This window comes from Felis catus, chromosome E1 (genome assembly GCF_018350175.1).
Source record: "Felis catus isolate Fca126 chromosome E1, F.catus_Fca126_mat1.0, whole genome shotgun sequence".
Lineage (NCBI taxonomy): Eukaryota > Metazoa > Chordata > Mammalia > Carnivora > Felidae > Felis > Felis catus.
In genome coordinates, this window is record NC_058381.1 from 42699347 (window position 1) to 42715387 (window position 16041).

A 16041-nucleotide genomic window follows, 5' to 3' on the forward strand; every position below is an offset into this window, starting at 1 on the left:
ACATTGTGTTATTGGCACAGGAACAGATGACAGATCGAGGGAACACAATGGAGTCCAAAAGTAGACTCAAGTGTGTTTGGAAAATTAGTGTACACTAAATTAGACAGTTAAGGGGCACCTGGGTGGCTCAGTCGGTTAAGCGTCCAACTTTGGCTTAGGTCATGATCTCACAGCTGGTGAGTTCAAGGCCCGCGTTGGGCTCTGTGCTGACAGCTCAGAGCCTGGAGCCTGCTTCAGATTCTGTGTCTCCCTCTCTCTCTGCCCTACCCCTGCTTGCTCTCTGTCTCTCAACAATAAATACATGTTTAAAAAAATTAGTTAAAATCAGTGGGGGCAAGATGGACTGTTTAATAAAGGCTGTTGGAACGAGTGGCTGACTATTTTGGGAAAAAAATTAAGTTGGACCCATACCTCACAGTTCATACCAAAATGGATTCCAGATGGATTAAAGAATTAAATGTAGAAGAATGGAAGCAGGAGAGTACGAGAAAGAAAATATGGTAGTACTTTGTATAATCCTGGGGTGATGAGGGATTTTTACAGGCTTGACATGAAGCCCTTGAACCAAAAAGGAAAAGATTGATAAATTTGACTCCACACATAAAACATACAAACAGAAGCAACTTCTGTATATTCTGTATGGCAAAAGTTACTATAAACAAGGTTGAATGACAAATAAGTTGGGAAAATATTGGCAACTCTTATGACAGATAACTAATTTCTCCAATACACGAAGTACTTTTACAAGTTAAAAAGAGAAAGTCAATTACTTCTATTGAAAATGAGCATAAGAATGGATAGTATATAAAAGAAAAGCTGAAGGGTATATGGGTGGCTTAGTTGGTTAAGCGTCTGACTCTTGGTTTTGCTCAGGTCATAATCTCACAGTTCATGAGATGGAGCCCTGCATCAGGTTCTGTGCTGCTTGGTATTCTCTCTCTCTCTCTCTCTCTCTCTCTCTCTCTGCCCTTCCCCTGTTCACACACACACACACACACTCTCTCAAAATATATAAACTTAAAAAAAATACTTGTAAAAAAAAAGAAAAGCTGAATGGTCAATAGACATATAAGAAGATATTTAACTTAATTAGTAATTAAAGAAATACAAATAAAATGAACAAGGAGATTATATTTATTCTTTACCAAATTAATAAAAGAAGAAATATATGATACCCAGATAATAGATCCTCTCTGCACTTTTGGTAAAGATATAAAATGGTGTAACTTTCCTGGAGGGCATTTTGTCTCATGTATCAACATATTAAGTGAACTTAATCTTCAAAGCGCCTGGGTGGCTCAGTCGGTTAAGTGTCTGACTTCGGCTCAGGTCATAATCTTGCCGTTCGTGAGTTTGAGCCCCATGTCGGGCTCTGTGCTGATGGCTCGGAGCCTGGAGTATGCTTTGGATTCTGTGTCTCCCTCTCTCTCTGCCCCTCCCCTACTCATGCTCTGTCTCTTTCTGTCTCTCAAAAATAAATAAATGTTAAAAAAATTTAAATGAACATAATCTTTATAGGACAAGTGAACAAAAATAATAGGTAAAAATTGGGGGGGGGGTGGAATCCAGAATGTTAATCAATAGAAGATAGGTCCATACTACTGGATTATTCTGCAGTCATTAAAAAAAATACACACTTTGGGGTGCCTGGCTGGCTTAGCTGGTTAAGCATCTGACTCTGGATTTTGTCTCAGGTCATGATCTCACAGTCTGTGGGTTCAAAGCTCACGCTGACAGCATGAAGCCTGTTTGGAATTCTCTCTCTCCCTCTCTCTCTGCCCATCCCCTGCTCATGCTCATTCTCTCTCAAAATAAATGAAAGAAAGAAAGAAAGAAAGAAAGAAAGAAAGAAAGAAAGAAGATACTTTGATAATGTCTCATGATATATTGTTGGTTGAAAATAGTAAGTTGCAGAATCACATTATACTATAGTATCACCTCATTTTTTGAAGAAAAAAAAACATATTATTTACTTTTGTTTGTATCAAAAGTAAAAAAGTCTGGAATAGGGTGCCTGGGTGGCTCAGTTGGTTAAGCGTCTAACTCTTGATGTTGGCTCAGGTCATGATCTCATGGTTGTGGGATCAAGCCTTAAGTTGGGTTCTGTGCTGGGCGTGGAGCCTACTTAGGATTTTCTCTTTCCCTTTCCCTCTGCCTCTCCCCAGCTCACACCCGTGACTTCTCTCTCTCTCAAAAAAAAAAAAAAAAATGTCTGGAAGGATACATACCAAACTATTAATAGTAGATACTCTTAGAAGGGAGTGAAGAAACTAGGGGGAAGAAACTTACATTTTATTTTGCACATTTCTGTAGTGTTTTCAAATGTTTTAAAGCAAGTGTATATTACTTTTATAATCAAATAAAACAAATTTGAGAATTAATTATAAATTATAGAAAATTTGCATAAGAGAATATTTCAAGGAATATATATCATATATACTATTATATAATGTGTATATAATATATACTGTATGTGTATATATATATATATATATATATATACACATATGTATGTATATATATATAAAATCTTCTTCTAAGTCTACAGATAGAAAGATCTCCATCAAATATTGTCTGGTGAAAATGGCAGATGCACATCACAATGTATCCCCATCTCTTTTATAATATTTTCCAAAAAAACCAACGTAATAACCAGAAGCCCAAAGGAGGGGGAATTTTTTATAACCATCTTAAATGTAATAAAACACACACACAAAGATGTACATGAATGTGGTAGTGCATGAACTTATCTATGTAACTATAATTTCACAACTGTCAGGACAGAACCTAAAACTAAAGATCTTGCTAAAACTAAAGCACCATTTCATGGAGATAATATTTACCACTACCATATTAAATTATGCCCCATTGTTTCTATTTGTGCTGTGGGGAGGAAAATTAGTATGACATGTGCTTTCCATTATGCTCATGCATGAGTATACACATATACATGGAAGAGAGAGACTAAAGGCTTTGAGAGTATGATGCGATTCCTAGGGGCTTTTTGTTTTTTTCTTTAACCTATTCTATATTGTTTAACCTCTCCACAAGCAGTTGTTATCCTTGCAAAGTGGAAAAAAATATTTACGGAAGAAGTGAAAATGAACATAAAATGTATGTATTTTTTTTTAGTTAAGTTTTTTTTAGTAACTGCTCCCAGCATGAGGAATTCCTGAAAGTGTTTTCTGATTGTGCACTGGCCAAAGAATATGTCAAAGTCATGACCCATGCAACACCCCTTCCCTCAACGTATGACATTTTCCTAAAGCCCAAAAAGAAAGCTCCAACAACAAGAAATAAATAATCAAGATGGGGGGTTTGTGTGTGAGGCTGGGAGTACTGGGTAAACAGAAACAGCTGAACTCGCCAGACAGGGTTTAATCTTAATATCCAGTGAGGGGACCTGTAAACCACATCACCACAATCCCCTTAGCCCTTGAAGATCATGTAGCATCTCTGACTAGTACAGATCATAGTTCCCCACCAGAGTTTATCAGATGGAATCCTCCTTTCTCCTAAATCACAAAAATGCAATAACCATGCAGATGACCAGACAAAACCAGGTCACACAAGTTCCCTCCAAGTACTGTTTATTCAGGGATTTTATCTGTACAATCACCGAAACAGCTCCATGATTGGTAGAATTTACTGCACTCACAAAAATAAACCTAGGTAGGTATGTCAATAAAACATCAACACAACCCGTTAAACAGTGGAAAACTTTCAGGGACAATGAAGGAGAGTAAAACCATGGGGAAGAGAAAAGAGAATGTTCTCCTTAAAAAGAAAAAAAAAAAAAGTGGAAAATTTCAATACCAGTCTAGTCCACATAATACCAAATAACTGACTTTGATTTTCAGTTCAAGAGATTGTGATTTGTGTTCTAGTAAATCTAATTAGGTTTCTGAAGTCAAACAGGTTTTTTTTGCATATTATATGCACATACATTTAATGGGGGGAAGGGGGAGAAGCCCCAATCGTTTATAGGAAAAATTGTTTCAGAGTCATACTCAGGGCTTAGCACTTTCCAATGGCTCTTGTGAGCATTAGCGTAGGGTTCTCACCACTGGTTCATACTGTGTTAGAAAGTAGGCCCTGCCAAGGCTGCTGGGTGGCTCAGTCAGTTGAGTGGCTGACTTTAGCTCAGGTCATGATCTTATGGCTTGTGAGTTCGAGCCCCATGTTGGGCTCTGTGGTGACAGCTCACAGCCTGGAGCCTGCTTCAGATTCTGTGTCTCCTTCTCTCTCTCCCCATCCCCTGCTTGCACTTTGTCTCTCTCTCTCTCAAAAATATAAATAAACATAAAAGATTTTTTTAAAAAGTATGATCTCCATACTCTGGTTTCTCTTCAGATTGCATAAAATCTTTCACCTTTTACTGAAGATTTCCATGGAGAGAAACAATTCTGGACTCAGAATTGTTCACTGATTTTTTGAGAACTTGCTGGGAAAAAAAATAATAAAATAAAAAGTATGGGGCACCTGGGTGGCTCAGTTGGTTAGGCAACCGACTTTGGCTCAGGTCATGACCTTGCAGTTTTGAGTTCGAGCCCAGTGTCAGGCTCTGTGCTGACAGCTCAGAGCCTGGAGCCTACTTCAGATTCTGTGTCTCCCCCCTCTCTACCCCTCCCCTGCTCATGCTCTGTGTCTCAATAATAAATAAACATTAAAAAAAATAAAATAAAATAAAAATAAAATAAAATTAAATTAAATTAAATTAAAAAGCATGATCTCCAAAATCTAAAAACAAAGACAAAAAAATGGGTAGGAGATTCCACTCTAAACCATACTGTCCCCACATATGAAGTCTTTAGTTCTGCTTTCCATCCCTCTTCCCCCCAACTCTGTTCAGACTCAAAGCTATGCCATCTCTTCTCAGGAGTGGAGAGTTGCAGAGAGAGCTGCTTAAAAATTTATCAACATCACAGTTACGAAATCGTTCATTTCTGGTTATGTAGTTACCATGACTGACCTGCTGTGAGGAGAGAATATTTCATGATCTATCCCTCTTACTTGGAAGGGCTGCAGGAAGCCAGGCATCTCACTCTTTAAGATGTAGAAGGTAGAAGAAATGCTAGGGATAGACAGGAGGCTAAGAAGTCTGGTCTTTCATTTCCAGCCAACAATGTTGCTGCATAATTGAAGTTGGAATCTATAGGATCAAAATCTTTATTGCCTGTACTACCAGATGAGCAAGTTCCATCAGGATACTCCCTAGCTTCTCATATTCAGACCAGAGGGAGTAAATTACCTAACAGTTTGTCTTTTCAATATGATGATAATATTTAGTGAAACATATGCCTGTTTTCTAAAAGTATAGATAAATTTGCATGGCTATGTCCACGCTCCCTCATCTTACACTTTGAACATACTGAAAAATCGCTGGCTGGCATTATGAGGACACATGTGGTTGAAGAGCAATGACATTAATGGAAAGTTCTAATCCTTTCGGCCAAATGACCACTGGAAAATGTCCATTTGAAATCAGGTAGACATTTGCTGAGAAGATTGTTCTGAAAGCAAAAGGGAAGCAGTCGCTATCAATGTTAATTTCATTGTCATGAAAAGCTTGGGGAGGCTGGAGGTCAAGGTTCTGGTGTTGGTACTGCAGTTAACAGCTATGTAATCATGGACAAGGTAAATCACCTCTCTGAGTCTTGGAGTAGGAGGGAAATAATATATTTTCTGCACAAAGACAGGGGATGGCCCAGGTAATCTCAAATTTCCCTGTCAAAAGCTCTTGGAACCCCTGATCTCAGCTGAGTTAGCATTTAATGTGATAACAGGATAGTAAAGTTGTTCTTGGTCTGGCTTACAGGGACCAAACATAACACCAGCCAAACTCACCATCACCTGCATTGTGCACTGAATTCACCAATCAGTATTCACCTGCAAGCTCTTGGCCAAAAGGCATAGGTAGAACAGTAGTTCTCAAAGTATAGTCCTGAGACCAGAGGCATCAGCATCACCCCTGGACTTGTTTAAATATGCAAATTATGGGACCACACCCCAGATCTATTTAATCAGAGACGCTGGGGGTTGCACCATTTTGTTTCTTAGTATGTCCTCTAGGACATTCTGAGGTAGGCTAAAGTGTGAGAGCCACTGGCAGAGATTAAAAACAAAACAAAACTATTCAACTGATGTTTGGAGCCAGTCAGGTTGCTTATGACACAAAAAGAATCATAGTGGTAGATCAGAATAAGATCATCGGCCCAGAACATAGTTCCCTAAATTTGTTTGATTACCAAAATTTGTATGGCTATTGCCACACATACAAAACTGGTGTCTTATTCCAAAGGTCCCTGGAATTTGTATGTTAAGAAGCCACTTTTTATTTTCCTGGAGAATATGCTACTTATAAAGCATATATATATATACAGGGGAAAAAAACATTATTGTATATTATATTCTCCTTCCTACCAAAGAAACTGGGGCTACCCCAGGACGGTTGCTTCTAAATTTATGAGGAAATACCTTACTAGTCAGGGAATCTGATCTACATGATGCCAAAACATCTAGGTAAAATATGAAAGTTTCTGCAAATAAAATATTCACCAACTTTGGTTTCAAAAAACTTAAATTTTATCTCTTTAAAAAAACAGTACTAAGGTGGTCCCACCTGCCCCACATTTTACTGATTATTTCCAAAAGACAACAGCACTATCCTGGGTAGTAGCAAATTCTCTCAGTGATCAATGATTATGATGATGATTACATGAGTAGATAATTACAAGATGATGCCTTACTACAGACCAAGAGTTGAAAACAAAGTGCCTGTGATCTTGTTAATGTCCCTTTCTCCAAGAGGCGATCCTTTGAAGGAAACAGGAGTTCTAGAGTCAGCTCTGGCACCACCAGCTCTGTGATTTGTGCTTCTCTGAGCCTCATCTGGACGCCTAAGGATCGGGTCAAATGATCCCCAAGAGCACTTCTAGGTTTAAAAAAAAAAACTTTAATTCTATGGTTATACTAACTTGAAATTTTCAACATTTTGAACCAGAACAATTTAGAGTTGGAAGGAATGTTACAGGGTGATTTATCACACCCTTTATTTTACAGATGAGGAAATTGAAGCCCAGAGAAGGTAAAGGCCAGAAATCTGGAGATCATCTGGAGAAAAGCTGGAATAAAACACTAGGCCACTTGATCCCCCAGCTTACTTTCCAACAGAAACCCCCTGATAGATTTCCCTCTTGATGCCCCATATTTAAGATGAGCTAGACAGGAAAAGCCAGATTTGTGTAGGGTTTACCTACGTGAAACAGTTCCTGCCTCTTCCCACTCGCAGCCCAGAGTCTAAACTCAACTCAACTACAGAATCTAAAGATAACTGACTAGAGGAGACAGTTCTTAAGTGAACAGAGATGCAAGACCTCTCCTTAACTTTGACAATGAAGTATGGTTGAAATCGGGAATAACACCTCTCAGTGAGGCCTCTTCTAATTATTAATATTCACATCATTACAATGTTCAGGGAGTGTGCAACAACCAGCTCATATTAGTAAGTTAAATAGTCCAGGTATAATCAGTAGAGCAAGGAAAAAAGGAATGAAGGGCCTATGGGTAGGGCTGGGGGAAGAGAGGAGAGACAGAGAGAGGGAGAGAGAGAGGTGAGAAAGAGAGAGAGAGAGAGACAGAGAGAGAGAGAGAGAAACTCCAGACTGGTGCCAATCTACTCAGGAATGATGCTATTATTATGGGTGGAAGGAGTAGGTTAAAGAGGGAAAGCCAGGAAGAGTACTGTTGCCAAGAACTGTTATCAATTAACATTCTGGAAAACACAGCCATATTTCTCTTCTTTGGGGATTCTATAAAATGAGACCGTATAGATTCATTGAGCCAACAAGACTTTGGTTGCACATTGGTGGGGGTGGTAAGGAATAAGGATCAAGAGGCTCACAAAGGGATCCAGACGTCTGCTTCACTGGAGTGGAAAAAACCATCATAATAATTTCCACAATATATCTGGCAGAACAAGGTGCTGCAGAAGCCAAATACACTGGCTGAGAGTAGGCATAAGCTGCACGGAGAGAGTGAGAGTTTTAATTCAAGAGGTGTTGCTGAGTTATTAAAGAAAGGGGCCAGCCCTAAATCATAGGCTTACCTCTCAGTTTGGTGGAGCTATCAATCTGACGTTCTCTCGTCCTTAAGAAGGAAGGCCCCGCATTTGGAGAAAGAAGCTACTGAGCATCTCTCTGTTCCTTTTGCTGGGTCCATAGTTCCTTGTGCAGTTCTGGAAGGCAAGAACATTATTGGTCTACCTGTTTGTAGCCTGAAAAATGCATAGATCAAATCTTGCAGCCCCAAAATACCACTGAGATTCGGGTTCTAAGGGTCAAGGAGTAGGGCCTAAAAGGTAAGCAAAGGTTGGGAACAAAGAATAGGGGCAAGTTAAAAGCAGGGTCCTCTCCTAGACAGCATGTGGAAGCTGACAGTCTAGAACAGAGCTTAGCAAATATTTTCTACAAAGCACCAGATAGTAAATACTTTAGACTTGTAGGCCATAGGGCTCTTGCCACAGCTAGTTTTCTGCCACTATAGAGGAACAGCAACCATAGACAATACAAAAATAAATGAGTGTGCCCACAGTCCAATAAAACTTTATTTATGGACAATAAAACTTAAATTTCATAAAATGTTCACATGTCATGGAATATCATTCTTTTGTGATAATTCTTGAAAATTTACTTTCAATTGTTTAAAAATTTAAAACCATTCTTAACTCATGGGCCATATAAAAACAGGCAGTAGGCCAGATGTAGCCCACAGGTTGTAGTTCACTGACTCACAGTCTAGAGTAATGCTAACAGAAATACAATGAGAGCTACAAATGTAACTCAAAATTTTCTAGTAACCCTATGTCAAAACCAAAAAAAAAAAAAAAAAAAAAAAAGCAGGGGAAATTAATTTTAATAATGTATTTTATTTCACCCAATATATCCAAAGTATTTTAATTTCAATGTTGTTGATATAAAAATTACCAATAAGGTATCTTGCTTTTTCTTTTTTCATACTAAGTTTTCAAAATCTGGGGTGCATTATACACTTAGAGGACATCATAATTCATTCTAGCCATATCCCAAGAGCTCAATAACTACATTTTTGGAGGTTATCATGTTGAACAGTGCAGGTCTAGAACAGTGTCTTCAAATTTTAGCTTGCATCAGAATCACTTGGAGGGCTGTTAAAATAGAGTTTTCATTCAGTAGGTTTGAGCAAGGCCCCCAAACTCCATTTTTAACAAGTTCCTAGGTGGTGGTGGTGTTGATCTGGGGACCAAATCTGAGAACTACTTGTCTAGAAGCTGAGCAGTAAGAAAAAGAAGAGAAACAATGAGGAGCCAGGAATATGTACAAGCAAGAGGTAAACAAATGTAAAACAATGAGATACCATTACATACCTATTAGAATGGCCAAAACTAAAAACACTAACAAACGCCAAATGCTTGTGAGGATAATGGAGCAACAGGAACTCCTCTTCATTGCTGGTGGGAATGCAAAATGGCACAGCCACTTTGGAAGACAGTTTGGTTGTTTCTTACAAAACAAAACATACTTTTGCTGTATAATCCAGCAATCATGCTCCTTGATATTTATTCAAATGCGTTGAAGACATGTGTACATGAAAAACAGCACATGGGTGTTTACAGCAGCTTTATTCGCAATTGCCAGAACTTAGAAGCAACTAAAATGTCCTTAAGTAGGTGAATGTATAAATTGTGCTACATCCAGACATGAAATATTTATGCAGGGCTAAAAAGAAATGAGCTATCAAGCCATGAAAAGACATGGAGGAAACTTACATGCATATTACTAAGAGAAAGAAGCCAATCTAAAAAGGCTACATATTGAATAATTCTAAGTATATGACATTCTGAAAAAGGCAAAATATGAAGACAGGAAAAACATCAGTGGTCACGAGGGGTTAGGAGGAAGGGATGGATGAGTAAGTGGAGCACAGAGGATTTTTAGGGCAGTGAAATTTTTCCGTATGATACTATTATGGTAGATACACATTATTATACATTTGTCAAAACCCACAAAATGTACAACACTAAAAATGAACCCTTATATAAACTATGGATTTTGACTGATAGTGATGTGTCAATTCATCAACTGTAACAAATGTACCCCTCTGGTGCTGAATACTGATAATGGGGAAGGTTGTGCATGTGTGGGGCAGGGAGTATATGAGAACTCTCTGTACTTTCCATTCAGTGTTGTTGTGAGCCTAAAACTCATCTAAAAATTAAGTCTATTATAAAAAAAAAAAAAAAAAAAGAGCAGGAGGGAGCAAGCACCAGATCATCAGGCCAGACAAGCAGTAGGACTCCAGATCAGAGGTAAAGACCTTGGGTAAACCTCCCATACTCTGCTCTCCAAGAGTCAAGGAAGTAGCTTTTCCAGGTTTCAACTTTGTAGGTACCCTAGGGATGGACAGCCTGGAGAACCCTGCCTGATCAGGGGTCAGCTCAGAACCTAAGCCAGGTTTTAAAATCTCTTGCAATGGAACAGCTATCTCCAGGCTCTGACAACTTGAAAAAGATACAGAGTCTCATTATTTAACACAATGATTTCTAAAACAACCCAGTTTTCAGACTGAACCTATAGGTAGGTGCTCTCACAGTATCTTAAGGCTGCTCAAATAGAATATAAGATAGATGAAATAATATAGAAATTTGTGCTGCTTAAAGATTGCAACAATAAGGTGAGCTGTGAGTTTTCAGAAAGATTCTATACAGAATTTTTTCCCACCTTAAGGGTATATAATCATCCAATTTGGAAACCACAGTTTTCATGAATATTCTTTTTTTTTTTTTTAATTTTTGAGACAGAGAGAGACAGAGCATGAGCAGGGGAGGGGCAGAGAGAGAGGGAAACACAGAATCCAAGGCAGGCTCCAGGCTCTGAGCCATCAGCACAGGGCCGAATACGGGGCTCGAACTCACAGACCATGAGATCATGACCTGAGCCGAAGCCGGACGCTTAACTGACTGAGCCACCCAGGTTCCCCTTTTTTTTTTTCTTTTCCACAAATGTTCTTTTAACTTAATTACCATTGGGGAGCAAGCTTACTTGCCGTGGTACATCACAACACACAAAGCTTTGCTAGAACTTTAAAAATAGACCCCTTCATAACTTCTTGAACTCTGTAGCCTAAATTAAAACTCTGGATCTTAATTTTTTTTAAGGAGCTGTTTTCTGGCTCATTGTGTCAGAAGACCCTTATATGGTCTGGGGATCCCTTAAATTCAGGAGAAATTTAAATTTAAATCTAAAGGAAATTTATAAAGACAGCTTTAAAAGATGTCTTTTTCTGGTGGCACTCTTCTATGAACCTCTTCTAATGTCTGGTTCCAATCAAACACTGAGAAATAGAAACTCAGTTCTGGAGGGCAGTGAGACAGATATTCAGAACTTTTCATTTTATAGTGAAAACTCTAGTTCAATATATATGTGTGTGTGTATATATATATATATATATATATATATATATATGAAGAAGCTATAAATATAATGCTAGAGAAACAGAAAAACACTAATTTGAGTAATTAAAAAAGGGAGTAGTTTCAAATAGCTCTGATAAGGAACCTTTTGTAAGGCTTCTGTCATCCTTTTTAAAAGAAAAAGGTAAGCCATTCAGCCAACAAAAGAGTTTTTTCAGGAATAGCAGGAAAACTGCAATTCCGGACGAGCAAACTCTGGCAAACCACAAGCAAGTCCTGAGAACAAAGTGAGAGGGGTCCTTCATAGAGCTAAGGAGGAAGTTGGGAGGGATGCTTTGAACAAAAGTTCATTGGAGGAAAATGAGAGCTGGAAGTGGTGACAGCCTCTCATTGGCTGAAGGTGAGGGTAGCTTCCTGTTGTTGGGCTGAGAGAAAATCTTCCCTCCTGCTGGACTAGGCAAGCTGGGAGGAATGGTCGTACATGTGTGAAAGCTTGCCCTTCATGTTTTCCCAACTCCAGTTTTGAGTGAAGTTTCCTTAATACATTTTCACTCTTCCCACAACCTGTTGAGGTTGAGAAACCACATATGGAAGCCCAGTTACTTTTCAAAGGTATAATTTAGATAATTTAACCCCTCAAGTCAGAGAAGCCTATAAAGAATTGCAGGGTTTGAACTGAGGTAGATTTGCAGTCCATTTAAGTCATTGGACCACTAGTCCACTAGGAAACTGGAAAAGCAATTCATTTAATACAGATGTGAGCATAAATAATAATCCTGCAGTGATATATAATTAATTATATACTGACTTGCAATTATATGATTGCTTTCTATGAAGAATTAATTCAGAGTTCTCTCTTTGGCACTGAGACTGTGCCCCTGATACACCTTGAACTTTCAAAAATATGTATGTTATTTGAACTTGAAGTTTTAGTTGGGAGAATAATGAAATCCTATTTATTTTATCACTCAAAACATTTCTAGGGGGCAGACTGACTTTTTTCAATGAAACTGATTATTTTTGTTACAAAACAAAATGTTTAAGTATGTGTAAAAGTATAAAAAGGGCTTCACTCATGTAACTGAAGAGTACCACATTGTACATTGTCTTCCAGTTATAAAACAAAAACACCCAACCTTGTATATTTTGATGAAGTGTGCATTCTGCACTAATTTTTAAGGATGGAATAGGTTTAAAACGTTTCCAGTTATATCAAAGAACGTTCTTAAATATCTTTTAAAAATCCAATCATAAGTTCAGATTCACTTAAATATCCCAAAATAACAAGGAAAAAAAGGAGTTTACTTGAGAGCACCATCATTCTGAGATGGACCAAGGTTATCAAAATGTAATCAATTTTGGGGCGCCTGGGTGGCTTGGTCGGTTGGGCGTCCGACTTCGGCTCAGGTCATGATCTCACGGTCTGGGAGTTCGAGCCCCGCGTTGGGCTCTGTGCTGACAGCTCAGAGCCTGGAGCCTGTTTCAGATTCTGTGTCTCCCTCTCTCTCTGCTCCTCCCCTGTTCATGCTCTGTCTCTCTTTGTCTCAAAAATAAATAAACGTTAAAAAAAAATTTAAAAAAATGTAATCAATTTTATGACATAAAATTCTTTTATGGTTGCTCCTATATAGGAACATTCAATAAATGGAGAAAGAAGGTCACCATTCCCCCAAAAAACTAAATTCAGGTGAAGGCAGAGAATACATAAAACAATTATGTAGGTATTTCTAACTCCTCATTTTAATCTGAGGTTTGTATATATCTTTGGGTATGATTGTGAAATCCATCCCCCCCAACACATACATTAAGAATGAGACCTTCTAGGGGTGCCTGTGTGGCTTAGTCGGTTAAGTGTCCAAATTCGGCTGAGGTCATGATCTTACGGCTGGTGAGTTCGAGCCCCTTATCGAGCTCTGTGCTGACAGCTCAGAGCCTGGAGCCTGTTTCAGATTCTGCGTCTCCCTCTCTCTCTGCTCCTCCCCCACTCATGCCCTGTCTCTCTCTCTCTCTCAAAAATAAACATTGAAAAAAAATTTTTAAGAAAGAATGAGACCTTCTAAAAAAGAAATACAAGAGCTGAAATAAAGAACTACTTACATACTAAATACTTGCCCTGCTTCATAACCAAAGTGTTCTTTTAATAATGTATTCACTTGTGTTCAACGGAATGTTAAATTTTCCTATAACCTTTGAGGTTTTTTTTTAATGTTTACTTATTTATTTTTGAGAGAGACAGAGAGAGTGAGCATGAGTGGCGGAGGGGCAGAGAGAGGGAGAGAGAGGACCCCAAGCGTGCTCTGAGCTGTCAGCACAGAGCCCAACGTGGGCTCGAGCTCACTAACTGGGGATCATGACTTGAGCCGAAATCAAGAGTCACATGCTCAATGGACTGAGCCACCCAGGCACCCCAATACCCAAAAGAATTAAAAAAACAAGAAATCAGATACTTACACACTAATGTTCATAGCGGCATTATTCACAATAGTGAAAAAGAGAAAAATCCCAAGTATCCATTAACTGATAAATGGATGAACAATATGTGGTATACATGTACAGTGGAATATTACTCAGCTATAAAAAGGAATGAAGTTCTCACACATGCAACAACACTGATGAACCTTGACATTTGCTAATGAATAAGAGTCACAAAGGGACAAATATTGTATGATTCCACCTAGGTGAGGTACCTAGAAGAGGCAAAATCCAAGTGACAGAAATTAGAATTGAGGTTATCAGGGGTTGACGGGAGAGGAAATGGGGAGTTATTGTTTATCGAGTGCAGAGTTTTTGTTTGAGATAGTGAGAATTATCTGGAAATGGATAGCAGTGATGGCTGCACACTAGGAATGTACTTAATGCCACTGAATTGTCCACTAAAAAATGATTACAATGGTAAATTTTATGTATATCTACAATATTACTACAATAATGAAGATACATAAGAGATTTCATACTTGTTCAAAATTCTTTTGGGTACAATGGGGGAGGGAGAGGGGTACAGAATGCTGTCAATGAAAGGGGAGAATGAGCTGCACATCAGCCACTTTAAGGGTGAAGTACAGAAAGAAATTTAATTGGTACAGCCACTTCACCTGATCAGCTTGCTTGCTTTTCTTTCTTTCTTAGTATTTTTTTTTTTTTTTTTTATTTGGGATGCCTAGGTGGCTCAGTTGATGAAGCGGTGGACTTCAGCTCAAGTCATGATGTCACGATGGGGCACCTGGGTGGCTCGGTCGGTTAAGCGTCCGACTTCGGCCCAGGTCATGATCTCGCGGTCTGTGGGTTCGAGCCCCGCCGGGCTCTGTGCTGACAGCTCAGAGCCTGGAGCCTGTTTCAGATTCCCTCTCTCTCTCTCTCTCTCTCTCTCTGCCCCTCCCCTGTTCATGCTCTGTCTCTCTCTAAAAATAAATAAACGTTAAAAAAAAAAAGTCATGATGTCACGGTTTGTGGGCTCAAGCCTCACATCCAGCTCTGCACTAATAGTGCAGGATTCTCTCTCCCTCCTCCTCTCTCTGCCCCTCCCAACTCACACACTCTATCTCAAAATAAGTAAAACAAGAATACACACACACACACATACATATAATTTTTATTATATTTTAGGGAGAGAGAGAGAGAGAATGCACAAATGGGGGAGAGGGGCAGAGAGAGAGAGGGATTCTTAAGCAGGCTCCATGCTCAGCACAGAACCCTCTTGGGGGCTGGATCCCAGGGCCACCCTGGGATCATGACCTGAGCCGAAATGGAGTCCGACTCTCAACGGACACCCAGGCAGCTCTCCTGGTCTGCTTTCTTAAATCAAAGCTGGGTAGAGATCCAAAATAACTATTGGGACAATATGCGCCAATAAAACTTATCCCCCTGTACTATTTCCGTTTGTTCCTGAATTAAAAGAACATCTTTCACCTTAGTGAGCGCTTCTCAGGTTTTGATTTTAAATATAAACACCTTAAAGGTGTTCGAAGCCTCTAGGTTTCTCATCTTCCATATTTCAATGCACACAACATTTAGCATTTCTCTGAGACTATCATATCTCCAAATGAGACTGCCCACGTAAATGGCCTGTCTGGCGCAAGTCAGAGTGAAATATGTTCAGGAGTTACGTTAAGACCAAAACACCTTCACCCCGATTGTAGCCTGGGTCCTAGAACAGAGGGCAGCTCTGGCCTCGGGAAGGGGGTGTCCCAACAACACCCAACTCCATACGGGTTCCTCACCTTCTGTAAACGGGCACGTCTATTATTCTCTTGGCTGTTCCAAAGGACTCTGGGAGTTAGGGAAGGGCCCAAGGGCCAAAAATGAAATGTTGGCACAAGGTGCGCAGCGATAGGTTTAGATTATCAGCCAGTTGCTGAGCGACTTCTCAAATCTTCCGACCACCTCCACCGCTTCTCCCACGGGGTAGGCCTGCTCTCTTTCCTTATCTTCCACGCCCCGCCCCTCCGCTGCCCTATTAGCCAATCATAGAGCTGTTGCTTGCCAATCAGAGCCAATCCCGAACAGGTTTACTTTGAGCGGGAAAGCTTCAGAAGCTGCGGGAGAGCGAGGTCAGTTAACGGCCCCTTCTAGGCTTTGTCTGGGGTGGGGGGGCG

At 39.4% G+C, this 16041-nt stretch overlaps 1 long non-coding RNA gene and 1 pseudogene across 5 annotated transcripts in view; one reads left to right on the forward strand and one right to left on the reverse strand.

Annotated features, from left to right (window-relative positions):
* Positions 1-16026, reverse strand: part of LOC111559136 — a 54067-nt gene extending 38041 nt beyond the window's left edge. The window contains exons 1-3 of one of the 5 annotated variants that reach the window (XR_006589618.1): positions 15667-16022; positions 8108-8236; positions 6563-6934 (exon numbers count right to left, since the gene is read on the reverse strand). This is a non-coding gene — a long non-coding RNA (uncharacterized LOC111559136). Of the gene's footprint in view, positions 1-6562; positions 6935-8107; positions 8237-15666 lie in introns of those variants that run through there. The other 4 variants (XR_006589616.1, XR_006589617.1, XR_006589619.1 and 1 more) reach the window with 4 other exon arrangements.
* LOC111557955 lies at positions 4334-4458 on the forward strand (annotated as a pseudogene).
* Positions 16027-16041: the final 15 nt, after the last annotated feature.